The following is a 15,943-nucleotide window of genomic DNA, read 5'->3' as shown; positions in this document are numbered from 1 at the left end:
CTGGAGTATTGTGAATATAAATAGAATAATGCATGTGAGCGCAGTCTAAGCTTTCCTAAGAGAAGTGTCCCCAAGTGTCATCTCCACCCCGCCCCCCAACACACATTTTTCTACAGCTCAAGCCGACTGAAAGCTACCTTCCAACGTCTATTTTGATATATTTTGATTATGTATTGGAAGGTACATTTTTAAGACAGTTCTCCTAACATGCTAAAAAATGAAATAGATTGATTCTATCTCAAACCCCTAAACCAAATAAACAAGACATCAATGCACGTAACCTTTCATTCACACTTCATCCACCACCTCACTCTTTACTCTCTTGCACTTCACCCGTGGTAATCTTCCTTCTCTCAACAAATGTCATATCCAGTAACTCAATCATACATCTTAATCAAAAGCAGTAAGTGCAGCACCCGACATGAAAGAGCACCTACATAAACATAGTCTTTTGTGCCTTCAAGTCTCTCTCATACTGACACTGTTAACACAAGACAGCACTTCTCATCACTAGAAACACACCCCTGAATTCATTAAGTGTTCGACACTTTCTCTAACATCGCGGAGCGACAGCCAGCAGCGGTGTCATCAGATTTCAAAGCAGACTGGCACTAAAGAAGTTTAGAGTTCAGAATTCAGAAGAGATGAGAGTGTTTCTTTTATTACCAAGATAGTTCCCCCAATTCACTAGAATAATTACCTGACCCTTAAATATTATTTTTACGTGTAATTTGTCCAATCGCTCCTGGCAACTAAAGTGATAAAAGGGAATGCTCTTCTGTCTTCAAATTTCAAACCAAGGCAAAGAAACAAGATTTTTTGATGGGATGCGCTAACGGATTTCCATCAGATAGAGTTTCCTGCAGTTTCATCAATGTCATCACCTTGGAAAGTATGACCATTTTCACTGTGTGCCTGGATAGGGGTAAAAAGCATAGGCATTCTCTTTCCTCTCATATTTTTGCAACTTGATTTGCTTCCTAATAGTAGTAATATTATCCTGACTGGATTTTAATACTCAAGAGGATACAGATAGAAGAAAGGAGACTAACATCTCTTGAGCCCCTCATACAAAGTCGAGGCCTTGCTAGATACCCTCACGTGTCTTATGTCAATTCTCACAACAGCTCTGTTAGGCTAGTGTTGTTTCTCCCAATTTTTACAATGAGGACAATGTGACTCAGCATTAAGCAAGTAGGTCACAAGCTAGAAAGTGAGAGTGCCAGGCCAGTTTACATATGGTGGGCTCTCAGTAAATATTTTTTAGTAAACTTATGAATCCACATCTAAATATGCCCTATCGCATGCCAAGCAGAGAGTCTCTAAGTATAAGGTTTAAAAATTAAGACTTTAACCCTAAACCTCTCAGGATTTGGCTTTTTTTTTTTTTTTTTGCGGTACGCGGGCCTCTCACTGTTGTGGCCTCTACTGTTGTGGAGCACAGGCTCCGGATGCGCAGGCCCAGAGGCCATGGCTCACGGGCCCACCCGCTCCATGGCACGTGGGATCTTCCCGGACCGGGGCACGAACCCGTGTGCCCTGCATCGGCAGGCGGACTCTCAACCACTGCGCCACCAGGGAAGCCCAGGATTTTGTTTTTTAGTTTCAGAGTACAGTGTCCTACCGAGTTACCTTCTGTAATCTACAAATTAGATATTATTTACCCACATTGTACATATGAGGAAATTGAGGTTTAGAGAAACAATGTTCATATAGCTAGTAAATATTAGGTTGCCTCTTAGATTATCTCATATTTGAAAATTTATAGGGAAAAATAGGGTACCACCAACGAATAAATTTACCATTGGAGAGAAAAATGATGTTTATAATAAATCTTTATTTTATTTTTTTCTAATCTGTGTCTCCTATGGTAATGAGTACTGACTTGAACACACTGAATGTAAGTTCAGAAGACTGAGTTCCAGTCCTGGCTAAGCCACTTATTACAGAGACTCAGTTTTCTCATATAAAAAATGGGAAGTAAAGTATCCATTTCCATTTTGGCTTATCACTGAATCCCTGGCATCAGTACCTAGAACAAATTTTGTTGAATAAATAAATGAAATGATTATGTCACATATAAACAGCGCTTGTTCTAAGTAGATATGAAGAATGATAATCCTAATTCTCTAGGCTTTGGGTTTTTGTTTTGGGTTTTTTTTTTTTTTCTCCATTGAAAATACAAGTTCCTAAATATTTATTCATAGAAAGAAGCTCCCTTTTTAGTTGCTCAATACTGTACATTTATAATTTATCTGTTAGTAGTTCATTTGGGTTGATTTTTACACTAAGTCTTAAGCCAATAATTGTCTTCTTACTATAGTCAATGCAAAGATCTGGGTTAAGAATCAGCAAACTTTTTCTGTATAGGGCCAGATAATAAATATTTTAGTCTTGTGGGCAATGTGGTCTCTGTTAAAACTACTCAACTCATCCATTGTAGCCCCAAATCAGTTAGATGATATATAAGTGAATGAACTTAGCTGGATACCAATAAAACTTTATTTATTAAAAAAAATAGAAGGTAAGCCAGATTGGCCCATGGGCTGTATACTTTGCCAATCCCTCATCTAGAGTCTAAGTGACCGCCAGAGAGTGGCATATTGTCATTATCATGTTACCTCAAGTGCTTTGTATATGGTTAGTACTCAGTACTACTTTACTGAGCTGAAAGAACTTTTTGAGTTGTGCTAGGTATAATATTAGGCATCCTACAGAACATAAAGGAAGAGAAGATAGTGGTCTTAATTGCTTATGTTCAATAACCCACCCACATGAGATAAGAGTTTATCAAGAAACACACCCAGGAGAGCTAATTGGGCCACTGGAGTCCCTTGATGGTACTAACACCAGGCAAGAGGTGTCATAACAGGATGTTCCTTTTGGGTTTGCGGGCACATTCATTAATTTATAAGATATTCAAGTTTCTGCAATAACGAACTATGAGTTATATCACACCAATGACAAAATGAAAAGAAGCACACACAAGCGATCCTTGTCAAGTTGAACACATCAGGATAAGCTTTTAGCAGGAGTCAATTTCAGAGCTGGTTTTTGAAAGCAGGCTACAAAGAGGGGAAGAGAGAAGAAAAGGCATTCCAGGTGGGAGGGAAAACAAATGCAAAGCCATAGAACAAAGCAAAGTAAAAGACAAGTTGATTAGCTTACATGAAACGATTGATTAATAACAAGAAACAATATCAAAGATTTGCATAAGACCTTGCTCACTCAAAGTTATTTCTTTTTTGTACACATTATTTAACTTGAGTACTGGATCTATAGTCTGACAAAAAGTTCTAAAAAACTAACCCTGTGGAAACTACAAAACCTTTGACCATCCAAAGTTCCATTAAGTAAAATTCTACGTAAGCAGGGGTAGATCCCAAGTATAAGACCCAAGCACAACCAGAATTTCCTAGCCCTGCCAGCGATGCTGAATTACTCTCCTTCTACACACTGACTGGTCACATGGTTGCCCCTGTACTGTCTTGACCTGACAATATTTGCAACAGGCAACATCTATCAAAATGCAGCTACCTTCAGTGGGCAGGTAAAGTTCAGTAGCCAAATCACTTTTCTTATTTTCACTTTTATAGAAAGAGGGGTTAGTGTTAAGGCATGTGGCAAAAAAAGCTAACCCACTTTTTATCTAAAAAGTGCTCCCTAATTGGAAAAGCCTCCTGTTTGCCCTGGGTCTAGAGTTTTGGCCTTTCCCCATGGAAAGCTCTTCTCACTGCTGGGAATACTCAAATGTCTCTCAGGTCAAGGCAATACATACAGCTCGGAGATGGGAACTCTCCTTGTCATTCATCCTGGAAAAATCAGCGTTAGGGTAAAAGGTGGGAAGAGGCCTTGGTTCACAGATTCATTTAGGAATTTATTAGTTAAAAGAAAACTATGGTTCCTGGAGATTGCCTTGTGGAGTACACATTTCATCTTCCTAGCAACCCAAGTGGGCCAGATTTCTAGTTTTGTGGCATCTCCAACATTGCATGATTCAAACAATAAAACGAAGAAAGCCTTCATCAGTAGAAATTAACATTTAAAAAACAGAGCAAAGAAACAGAAACAAATGGACAGTAGTAAACCATATAATTTTATATGACAACAAATTATCTCCAAGATTCTCTGTGGTCCCTTAGTCTACCACACACTGCAGCTTTAAAAACCAAAGTAACTCATTACCTGGGATGCTTGAATGAGTAGATGGAAAACACTTCTGAGATTAACATGAAGTACAATTAGAAATTGCTTCGTTTCTTTTAAAACACAAGCCTTTTACTGGCCTTTTACTGGAAGACTGTGATGGAATTTCTCTTTGATGGGAAACAGAGAAGCAAGTGCTTCAACTGGGCAAAGGTGCCAGGAGGAAGCCTCGAGTCTCTCATCTTTCGCAGAATATCTGCAGCGTGCATTCCTGAAAACAGAGTGACATCTAAAGGGATTTTGAAATAGCCAGAGCTGCTCTATGGCAGCCAAACTGACAAAGTCAAGGGCATGTCATATTTTGGAAAACTGATGAGTTTTCAGGTTTCCTGTGCTTGATTGTCCCAAGTAACCGTGAAAAGAGGATCAAATTCCGATTTTAATGACATGCCTCAGGGTGCCCTCAGGACAACTGCCATTTTTATCTTAGATTCTGCAGGTCCTCAGTGAACAAAAGGGGGGAAAATCAGCTTTGAATAGATTCCTTACGCTCTTGTCAAAAGTAATCCAACTCTGAATATCTATATCCCCAAATATCATCATGCGGGCAGTTTTTATTAACCTGAAGAATTAATAGAGCAGAATATTTAAAATGGGGTTTCAGTTATTGATTCTCCAATTAGATCTTGTGTTCCCTAGGTGCTGTGTATAATGGTTTTGCTCAGTCTCCTGCTCTCACTAGTTCGCTCTGGCACTTCCTCTCTCTCAATCTCTCTCAGTCTTTCTCTCCCCCTGTCTCTGTGCTTCTCATAAGCACGCATGCTTTGAATACACATGTGGTGCATAATGACCAGATCTGGGAGGCGAGGCTGCATTTGTGGATTCTCATTATGCTTTTGAAAAATATCCTCGATCCCCAAATTTCGTCTTTCCTGAGCTTATAATCCCCGCTCTTCTTCCTTCTGCACAAAGTAATTTTTATTTTGGAGTCAACCATCGTAATACGCAGCAGCTTAGCCAGAAAGCAGGGCCCCTGTGCTTGTTAACAGCACCCTGATGTTAACAATGAACTAATTACTTTTACTACTGATGTGCTCTGGGGCATGATTTTCTTTCTGTGTGCTTTCCTACTGCACTATTGTCATTACTCAATCAGAGGACTGAGAAAAGCAAAAAAAAGAAAAAGTGAACACATTTCCCTCCACAGGACTGAAGCCAGAGTCCATCATCCTAGGTCTTGTTTTTCTCTGTCTTCTTTAATTGTGCATTCCTTGGGAAGTGGGCATGCCTTCTGATGCATTTTTACTTATTTATGAAAAATAGAATAAAATTATGCAGGCTCCCGGGATACTCTATCACAGTTATAGCCATGATGCCCCGGTGAACTGCTTAAGCACGGATCAGCTGCAGACGGAGAACTTAACTCTTTCTTCTTTACCGAAGCTGTGTCAAAGCGGTAAAACAGTGTGGGGTATATTCCCTTTTCACTAAAAGTGCCCCTGGAAAGGAGAAGTATGTGCATTTCTCCATTTGCACAATAGTATTTCTGGTTTTACTGGAGTTGGGGGGCATGAAAGGGAGGGGAGCAATGAGAAAGGACCACATTAGCCCAGAGAAAGCGATGATCAGAGAACATTTACAGAGGGAGATCATTTGCAGCAAAAGTGTTATTTTGCCTGAAGACAGAATTGGCTCACACAACTGATTTTCTGTGATTGTTTTTATATAAAACATCCACCCTAGACCCATTTGCACATTTAACCAAACAACAATATTTCACTTTCATGTCAAAAGAAGTTGGCATAGAAAATTCAACAAAACATGGAACCTGAGGCATTGAAACGATACATAATGACAGGACTTTTCAGTTAGTCTTAATAAAGAAGATTAAAGCAACGTGTAACATAAGATATGTGTTAATAAAACAAGTGGTGAGAAATAATCAGTTGACGATCCTAATAACAGATGCATATCTTTACATTTCAATTAGCCTTTTGCCGGTGCTTTTTCTTCAACGCTTACAAATATATTGCAACCGTAGAAAAATGATGATTATCAAGCCAGAGTGTTCTTGAAAATATGACTATTTGGGTTGCTGTTTTAAAATAAATAATCTTTCTCATACGGTAACTTTCCATTCAGAGCTATTGCAATTAGAGCAGGAATCAATCATTTTATGTTCAGACGCTGCTCGGTTTTCCAGAGCTGTTAGGGCCCACAATCTTCCTCAGAGGGCTGGAACTCTGATCAGAAATCAGAAATGTAAAGGCTGGAGATGGAAACTGGTATGTATAGAATGGATAAACAACAAAGTCCTACTGTATAGAACAGGGAACTACATTCAGTATGCTGTAATAAACCATAATGGAAAGGAATATGAAAAAGAATATATGTATATATATGTATAACTGAGTCACTTTGCTGTACAGCAGATAACACAATATTGTAATTCAACCACTTCAATAAAAAAAAATCAAAAAAAAAAAAAAGAAATGTAAAGGCTGGGATGAGAAATCTTAGGAAAGGGGCCAATAATAGAATAGTCTTTATTGGTCCACAGACCAGTGTTTAGGACCAGAAAGAATTCAGCTTCCTGTTAATAATGCAGTTTGAACTTTGTTGCTAAAGTATTTCTTCAAGTGTGAGTCAGAGATTTTCATTTTGATTCTTTTGTTCTTCCAATAGTTATTTTCACACTAAGATGTCCAACGTTTAGCTGCTTTCCTATAGAAGAGACACTATGCTCACAGGATAGGACTTTGTTCCTGCTTCTTTACCGAGATGAACAATAGCAACGTGAAAAGAAACATTATTACTCTGTATTCTCCTCACCACTCAACATGTAAGTCTGGTTTAGGTCTCATTCTGATGTAAAACTGTAATTTTATATTGGAATACCAGAATGTTAGGAAGTGGTTTCTTTTATAAAGGAAACATCTTGAAGGTAGGATTTATAAAAGAGTACAACAGAAAGCCATGAAAACTGTATCAGTATAAAAATATCTCAAAAAGGATTATGCTAAGCTATAATACTTAAGCGTCATTCAAGGCTTTAGATAGAATCATAAAACTAAAATGTGGGCCAGTGCATAGATCTGATGAAAGAACAAAACCCCTAAAATATCTCAAAATTTAAAATCAGAGCATTACCAAAAGTATGCTGACTTTTGTATTTTTTTAAATGTTAAAATCCTATGAAAACAGATAATTTAAGGATTCATAGTATATTTCAATGAGAGGAAAAATAGCACGAGAACAAGAACATTTGGGCGTGAGGCAGCTGAATCTTTCCAAACTGTGATTTTATTATTTAGCCTCTGTGGATTCTTTTCTTCTATCGTCTAGATGATCGATTTGATTTAGACATACCTTTTTCATCTTGGTAAATTAAATAAGGCTTGAGCAATATAAAAATTCGAATAATGTTTTTTAAAAAAGGTTACCTCAGTAGTATCTTTACAAGTTTATGTCTGAATTATTCAGCTTCAATCTGGACTTTCTATTATGAAACAGATGCTTTTGCTAGTATTAAAACAATAACCCAAAATATTCCCACGTATCATGTATAATAATTTTTTAAATTGTATATGATTCAGGCAAAATTGGTATAGAAGCCAAAACGAAGAAAAGAGCTAAGGGTTTAATTCCACAAGCCTTCCACTGCTGAAAGCAGGGTCTCAAGCACTCTTTTCTCCTTGACAGGATAAGGGCTGTTAATGACTCAGGGAGAGTATGTAAGACGGGTGTCTTGAACACACTGAGATCAGCTGAAGTCCTCACAAAGTGAATGACGCAGACATTGATCAATTCCATACCAGCTGTTCCCACATATTCATCCACATTGTGAATAGAAAATATAAGATATAATGACAATGTTGGCTGAGCTAAGCTGAACTTATTTCTATCCTGAGTTACCAACACCTTCCAATCCTTGCTACACAACCCCCAACCCCCCAAAAGAGTGTATCTTTTCCTAGTTCTAATTTTAACTTGAAAAATCACATCTGAAGAAACCCAATATCCTTTTTAAGAGTAAGAACAATCAAAAAGATACATAATATATTCAGTTTCTAGCAGAATGAATCATTGAGGCAACTTCCAAGATATGAAAATGTATCTGTTAAAGCTCAGACTTGGTTTTGTCAGAAGTGCAGTATTAAAAATAGCAAGCTGATTATATAACTGTGGGAGGGGAAAGTAAGGCATTAGCAAACAATGAAAGAAGGAAAAAAATAAATCTGAACACCATCTTTATGAAAGTATAAAGAAATCAGGTGCACCAGAACAAGAGTATAAGTTTCCAACCAATGGCTAATCCACAAAAGAAGATAGATACATTTTCTTTGGAATTAATGAAGGACAAGTTACTGATAAACAGCTGGAATTACCTAGCACCTTCTCTCAAAGCATCACCCTAGGCTACTTTATTTCTTATCATGACTGTGGATTTAGAAGAGCTGGTATCCTTAGGACCATTTTGCAGAATGACAAAGCTGAGGCCTTATTTAATTTCCTAATGTTCTTAACAATAAGTCAGCCCTCTTTTTTCTTTAATATCCAAAACTCCCACCTAAAATATAATACACAGTAGGTGTTTTCTAAGTCGCTTCTGAAAGTTGAAACAATTTAATAACTAACTGTGTAGGCAAGGATATGTTTTAAAAAATAGTTCTCAAAGCCCATTCCGAACTTCTCTGTCAATTATTTTAGTTACGGATACTACTAGCAATCAAAAGACTATCTCAGATTGGCCAAGGTATTTGTTTATTCAACAAATATTAGTTCACCACCATTGTGTGACAGGTATACAGATATAAAGATGAATATAACACAGTTTCTACCCTCCAGAAAAATCACAGACCAGTAGACTAAAGACAATGTCCCTATAATTATAAAATGATATGATAAGTGTAATAATAGAGTGAGCCCCAGGATGTCACAGTAGTCCCAAAGAGGTGTTCCAAATGCAGAAAAATGATGTAGGAGAGATTCAGAGACAGCTTCCTGGAAAAGTTTATCCAGGTAAAAAGGGAAGGGGAAGAGCATAGGAAGGGATTCCTGGCAGAGGGGTATATTGGGGGTCCCTAAGACTACCTTCAGGTTTTATGATTCTCTAGGAGGACTCATAATAGGTTTAACATATATTCACAGCTATGAGTTATTAAAGTGAAAAGACATGAAGTGAAATTGGCAAAGAGAAAGGAATGCATGGGAAGAAGTCCAGGGAAAGCCACAAATAAGCTTCCAAGAGTTCTCTCCCAACATACTTAATTCTCCCAGCAATGAGTGTGGCTACACATAGGAATTGCTGCCAATCAGCGAAGCTTGTTAGAGACTCAGAGCCCATGGGTTTTACTGGGGGATAACCATTTAGGCATCCTTTGCCTAGTATGCCCAAATATTCCAGAATCCCAGAAGGAAAACAAGTGTTCTGCATAAACCGTGTTATTTGCATAAACAGTTTAGTCACCCTTATCAGTTGTAGAAATGATTGGAACCCTCCCCAAATCAAGTTTCCAGACACCAGCCAAGGGACAACTTTGTAAGCAGGGCTTTCAAAAGACAGCCATTAGGCCTACTATGTGAACTAATGTTTACACAAGGCGTTAGCGTGAATAACTTCAGGTAAGGAAAAAGAAATTAGCTAGAGGTTTTTAACAATGAAAGGAGGATCAATTAAATATTAGACTAGGACAAGAAATGTCCTGAGTATGGACATATATAGAGACAATAGTTCCAAGTTGCTGAAGAGCAGGAGTCAGGCAAGAGCTGGCTGAGGCTAGATCACAGAATGCTTTACATTTTAAGAAATTTAGGCTTTATCCACGGGTGGTGGTGAAGCAGGAGACAGACCAGACCAAGAGCTGTCTGGAAAATCTAATATTTTTAGTTGATGAGAATCTTGAAAGCGAGACTGCTCCTCCCTTCTGTGATCTACCAAAACAATAGAATGTGCAGTAAAGAGCAAAGACTCAAGCCCCAGACGCTTGCATTCTAATCCCAGATCTGCCACCTACTAGTTCTGTGACCTTGGACAGTTAAACTCCCCGGGACTCAATTTTCTCATCTCTGAAAATAGATAATAGCAACTTCAAGGGCATTTATGTGAGAACTAAGTAGGCTACCTCTATTTCATTAAATCAGAGGCACTGTCAACAGAAGATACATCGGAAAAAAAAATTCTGCCAATTAAAGTATGACTCAATGCTATCTCATCACTTACAATTTTTATTTTAGCTATGATTTAGACACAGTTTTACTCCAGTATTACTATGATGCACTTGTAAAAAGGAAAATACAATGAAATAAATTGCTTGTTCTTTGCAAGAAAACATTAAATTATGAGCAGTCCTCCTATATTTGCTTCACTAATGTTACATTTCCTGTCTTTCCTTGCTTTTCTGAACATACCCTATTTTTTGGCTTCAGTGCTGAATCATAATGTAATCATTTTATACTATTTTAACACTGAAACTCATTATAGGTACCAAACGTGCATAAGACTCAACTGAAATGCTGATAATACGAACAACTATAGCCAAGTCTGTGCATACACAGGCAATGATGACTATGCCATGACTTCTTCCTGGCTGATAGCAATTATAAGATGCTGTAGCTTATACAACATATTCCATTTTCAGAGGTGTTAAAATTTGGGGGGGTGGAATGTGCATCTTAAAATAAATTAAATGCACTAGTAGACGAGGTGGATTATTTTGAACCAAATGAAGCTTTAGCTTCAGGGCCTTTCAATTGAATAATACCTTCTGAAGTCCTGTGAGGGGCCCTAGTGAAGTATTCACACAGTCACATAGTTCTGAAAATTTGGCTTATATTAAAAAATAAAAATAGCTTAAAATCAATGATCTAAGCTTCTACTTTAAAAAACTAGACAAAGAAAAGCAAAAAAGAAAATAGTAAAAGTAAATAGAAAAAACAGTACAATAAATAAGAGAGGAAATCAGTGAACTAGAAAATGGAATAATCAGAGAAAAATCAACAAAGTCAAAGATTGTTTCCTTGAAAAGATTTATAAAACTGACAAAGCCCTAATAAGACTGATGAAGAAAAAAGAGAGAGAAGATGCAAATCATTAATATCAAGAACAAAAAATAGAATGTCATTCAACAAATATTTTAAAAGATAATGAGGGTACTATGAATAACTCTATGCCAATAAATTTGACAACTTAGATGAAATGGAAAAATTCCTTGAAAAACACAGCTTAACCAAAACTAATATGGGAGTAAACACTAAATCTAAAAGAGCCCTATATGTAGTAGACAGACACTAAAAATTATCTAACAATTATCCCCACCTCCTAGTATTCATCTTATCTAATTCCCTCCCTTTGGGAGTGGGTGGCATTTGTGACTTGCTTCTTATAATAATATAAGGCAAAGCTGATGGGATGTCACTTCCATGATTATGTTACAGGATTGTAACTCCTGTCGTGCCGGCAGATTCTCTCTATATACACTCTCCTTTGCTGGCTTTTATGAAGCTGCCAGGTAGAGAGGCTCACAAGACAACGAACTCAGGAGAACTTCCAGCCAACAGCCAGCAAGGAACTGCAGCCTATAGTCCCTGAAAACAGCTAAATCCAATCAGTAATCAAATAAGCTTGGAAGCAGATCTTTCCCCAGCTGAGCCACAGATGAGTCCTCAGTCCTGACCAACACCTCAACTTCCCCCATCGTGAGATATTCCAAAGCAGAACTCAACTAAGCCGTGTCTGAATTCCTAATTTAGAGAAAATGTGAGGTAATAAATATGTAATGTTTTAAGCTGCTAAGTTTATGGTAATTAGTTATACAGCAATAGATAATAAAACCTGTTTTTTATTGAATGTGCACTAATGTTCTTACAAACAAAACTTCAGTGGAAAATTCTATCAAACAACCAAAAAAAAATAATCCTAATCTTACAAAAACTTATTTCAGCATACAGAGAAGGAAGAAATACTTTCCAACTGATTTTATGTGGCCAGCAAAACCTTGAAATCAAGATCTGACAAAGATTTTACAAGAGAAGAAAATTTTAGAGCAATATTGTTCCTGAAGATGGATATAAAATTCCTTAACAAAACAATAGCAAATCAAATCCAGAAATATATAAAAAAGAAAATACATCATGACTGAGTGGGTTTATCCCAGGAATGGAAGGTAGGGTCAACATTTGAAAATCAATCAATGTAAATCACCCCATTAACAGAATAAATGGAAGGGAAAAAAAGATTGTCTCAATAGAAACAAAAAAATTGACAATACTATCTATGATAAAAGAAATCTCAGCAAGTTAAGAATAAAAGGGAATTTCCTCATCCTGCTAAAAGCGTCTAATAACAACCTACAGCTAGCATCATATTTAACAGTTATAGATTACGACTGGAGGCAAGGCAAATATGACTGCCCTCATCACTTCTTTTCAACATAACATTGGATGTTCTAACTAGTGCAATAAAGGAAGATAAATGCATAAAAGAAATAAATATTGAAAAAAAAGTAAAACCAAATTATTCCCAAGTAATATAATCGTACATAATGAGTAATATGTAATCATACATACCAGCTACAATAAAACACAGCTGAGAAGTTAATACAGACATAAATAGATTGAGAGATACGTCATATTCATGGACTGGAGGCCTCAATAGTGTTTCTGTGCCCATTCTTCCCAAATTTATCTTGATCTTCAATGCAAACCCTTTCAAAATTCCATCAGAGTTTTTTGAAGCAATTGACAAGTTAATTCTAAACCTTATATGGAATACAATAGATCTAGCATAGTATAATATATCTTGAAAAGAAGAATAAGTTGGAGGGCTTAAATTACCTGATTTCCAGACATTATAAACCAAATAATCAAGATAGTGTGGTACTAACATAGGATATCAAATTAAAGGAAAAATGAGTCAAGAAATAGACCCTCAGCATATAAGGTCAATTGATTCTTTACCACAATACCAAGTTACTGGGGAAAAGACATCATTTTAACAAATGTTGCTGGAACAACTAGATAGCTGTATGAAAGAATAATAACAAACATGAGTCCCTATTTCTCTCCATACACAAAAATTAATTCTAAACGGATGATAGACCTAAACAAAAAACTCAGAACCATGAAGCTTCTATGAGAAAACAGAGACACCAGAGAATGTCTTTGCAGCCTTGAGTTAGGCAAGGATTTCTTGGACAGACACAAAAAGCAATAACATTAAAAGAAAAAATTGGTAAGTTAGACTTCATCAAAATGAAAATGCTCTGCTTATCAAAAGACACCATTAAGAAAATGAAGAGGTAAACCACAAACTGGGAAAAAATATTTGGAACAAACATTTGAAAAAGACATGTAGATATATAAAGAATATATAAAGAACTCCTATGAATCAAGAATAAAAAGAAAACTAAATTTTAAAAGGGCAAAAGGCTGGGATACTTTACAAAAAAAAAGATAAACAAATGGTCAATAAACACCCATCAGTGCTCCATATCAGGAAAATGCTAATTAAATCCACAATATGATTCTACTTCATGCCCACTATAATGGATAAAATTTAAAAGATTGGGCTTCCCTGGTGGCGCAGTGGTTGAGAGTCTGCCTGGCGATGCAGGGGATGCGGGTTCTTGCCCTGGTCCGGGAAGATCCCACGTGCCGTGGAGCGCCTGGGCCCGTGAGCCATGGCCTCTGAGCCTGCGCGTCCAGAGCCTGTGCTCCACAACGGGAGAGGCCACAACAGTGAGAGGCCCGCGTACCTCAAAAAAAAAAAAAAAAATTTAAAAGATTGAAAATGCCAAATGTTGGTGAGGATGAGGAGCAACTGAAACTCTCATACTGGTGGGAATGCAAACTGGCACAATCACTTTGAAGAATTCTTGGCAGTTTCTCGTAATGTTAAATATACATTCATCCCATAACCTGGAATTCCATCCTGGGTATTTACCAGGAAGAAATGAAAATTATCCACAAAAACACTTGTTCTAGACTGTCAATAGGCCAAAACTTGGAAACAACTGAAATGTCTATCAACAAAACAATAGATAAACAAATTGTATTATATTCATAAAATGGAGCACTACTCAGTAATAGAATAATGAAGCACAAATTCAAGCGACAACATAAATGAATTTCAAAAACATTAAGATGACAAAAAGAATCCTGATGGAAAATTCACACGAATTCTAGAAATTGGCAAACCAATCTATGGAGATAGGAGTAGGAAGTGGCTGAATTCAGGTATAGGATAGGGATTGACTAAGAGGCATGAGAAAACTTTCAGAGTGATGAAAATGTTTTTTGTGTTTTTTTTTTTGGGGGGGTGTAGCACTTACAGGGTTGGAAAGAATTGTCAAAATTCGTCAGATGAATAACTAAAATGTATGCATTTCATTGTATGTGAATTATATGTCAATTAAAATTTTAAATTCCAATTCAACAAGCATAAATTGAAAACCTACTATTTAAAGGTACTATGTACTGTGAAAATGCCACATTTTTGAAATTGAGAGAAAGATAGATAACACACCCTTAACCAGGGAGCACTATTTCTGCCAGCATTGGTTAGTTACAGAAGTTTTAACAAACCTGTGTATTCACAACTAATGCACAATTAGGAAATACTTTTGGTCTTAAAACTCAAAAGGAAAAGTAACAACTAGCTTTATCTCTACAAAACAAATGTAAATTTCTGCCAACAAATTAGTTTTCTTGAAATGAAAAATCCAGTGCATTCAAGCAGGTGGAAAATATCAGAAGTAAGTAAAAGGTCAACAGGAGAGGGAGGATATGGTTGATCACACAAAGGCCCTTTGATTAGGACACGCTGTGACATCTCCTATCTTTAAAGTGACTGGCTTTATATAATTGTTGTCACTTCTTGCTCCCAGAAAGATTTCCCAACCGAAAGACCTTGGCTTTACCCACTTAGCACTTACTCTGCAAGTAAAAGAGTGGGAGAAGGGCTTCCCTGGTGGCGCAGTGGTTGAGAGTCCACCTGCCGATGCAGGGGATATGGGTTCGTGCCCCGCTCTGGGAAGATCCCACATACCGCGGAGCAGCTGGGCCTGTGAGCCATGGTCGCTGAGCCTGCTCGCCCAGAGCCTGTGCTCCGCAACGGGAGAAGCCACAACAGTGAGAAAGCCCAGCACACAGCAAAAAAAAAAAAAAAAAAAAAAGAGTGGGAGAAGTTATTCAACATGCTTTCAATACTGCACTAGGTAATCTCATTTGATTTTCACAGACTTAGTTATTGAGATGGGGAGACGTCGCTTTATGGAAGGATTTGTGCTTAAGTTATCCTGATCTTTTTTTTTTAACACCCTTATTGGAGTATAATTGCTTTACAATGGTGTGTTAGTTACTGCTTTATAACAAAGTGAATCAGCCATACATATACATATATCCCCATATCTCCTCCCTCTTGTGTCTCCGTCCCACCCTCCCTATCCCACCCCTCTAGGTGGTCACCATAAAGCACAGAGCTGATCTCCCTGTGCTATGCGGCTGCTTCCCACTGGCTATCTATTTTGCATTTGGTAGTGTATATATGTCCATGCCACTCTCTCACTTTGTCCCAGCTTACCCTTCCCACGCCCCTTGTCCTCAAGTCCATTCTCTACTTCTGCGTCTTTATTCCTGTCCTGCCCCTAGGTTCTTTAGAACCATTTTTTTTAGATTCCATATATATGTGTTAGCATACGGTATTTGTTTTTCTCTTTCTGACTTACTTCACTCTGTATGAGAGTCTTTAGGTCCATCCACCTCACTACAAATAACTCAATTTCATTCCTTCTTATGG

This window comes from Monodon monoceros, unplaced genomic scaffold (genome assembly GCF_005190385.1).
Source record: "Monodon monoceros isolate NGI ecotype Baffin Bay Population unplaced genomic scaffold, NGI_Narwhal_1 Super_Scaffold_18, whole genome shotgun sequence".
Lineage (NCBI taxonomy): Eukaryota > Metazoa > Chordata > Mammalia > Artiodactyla > Monodontidae > Monodon > Monodon monoceros.
This window is presented reverse-complemented; position numbering follows the sequence as displayed.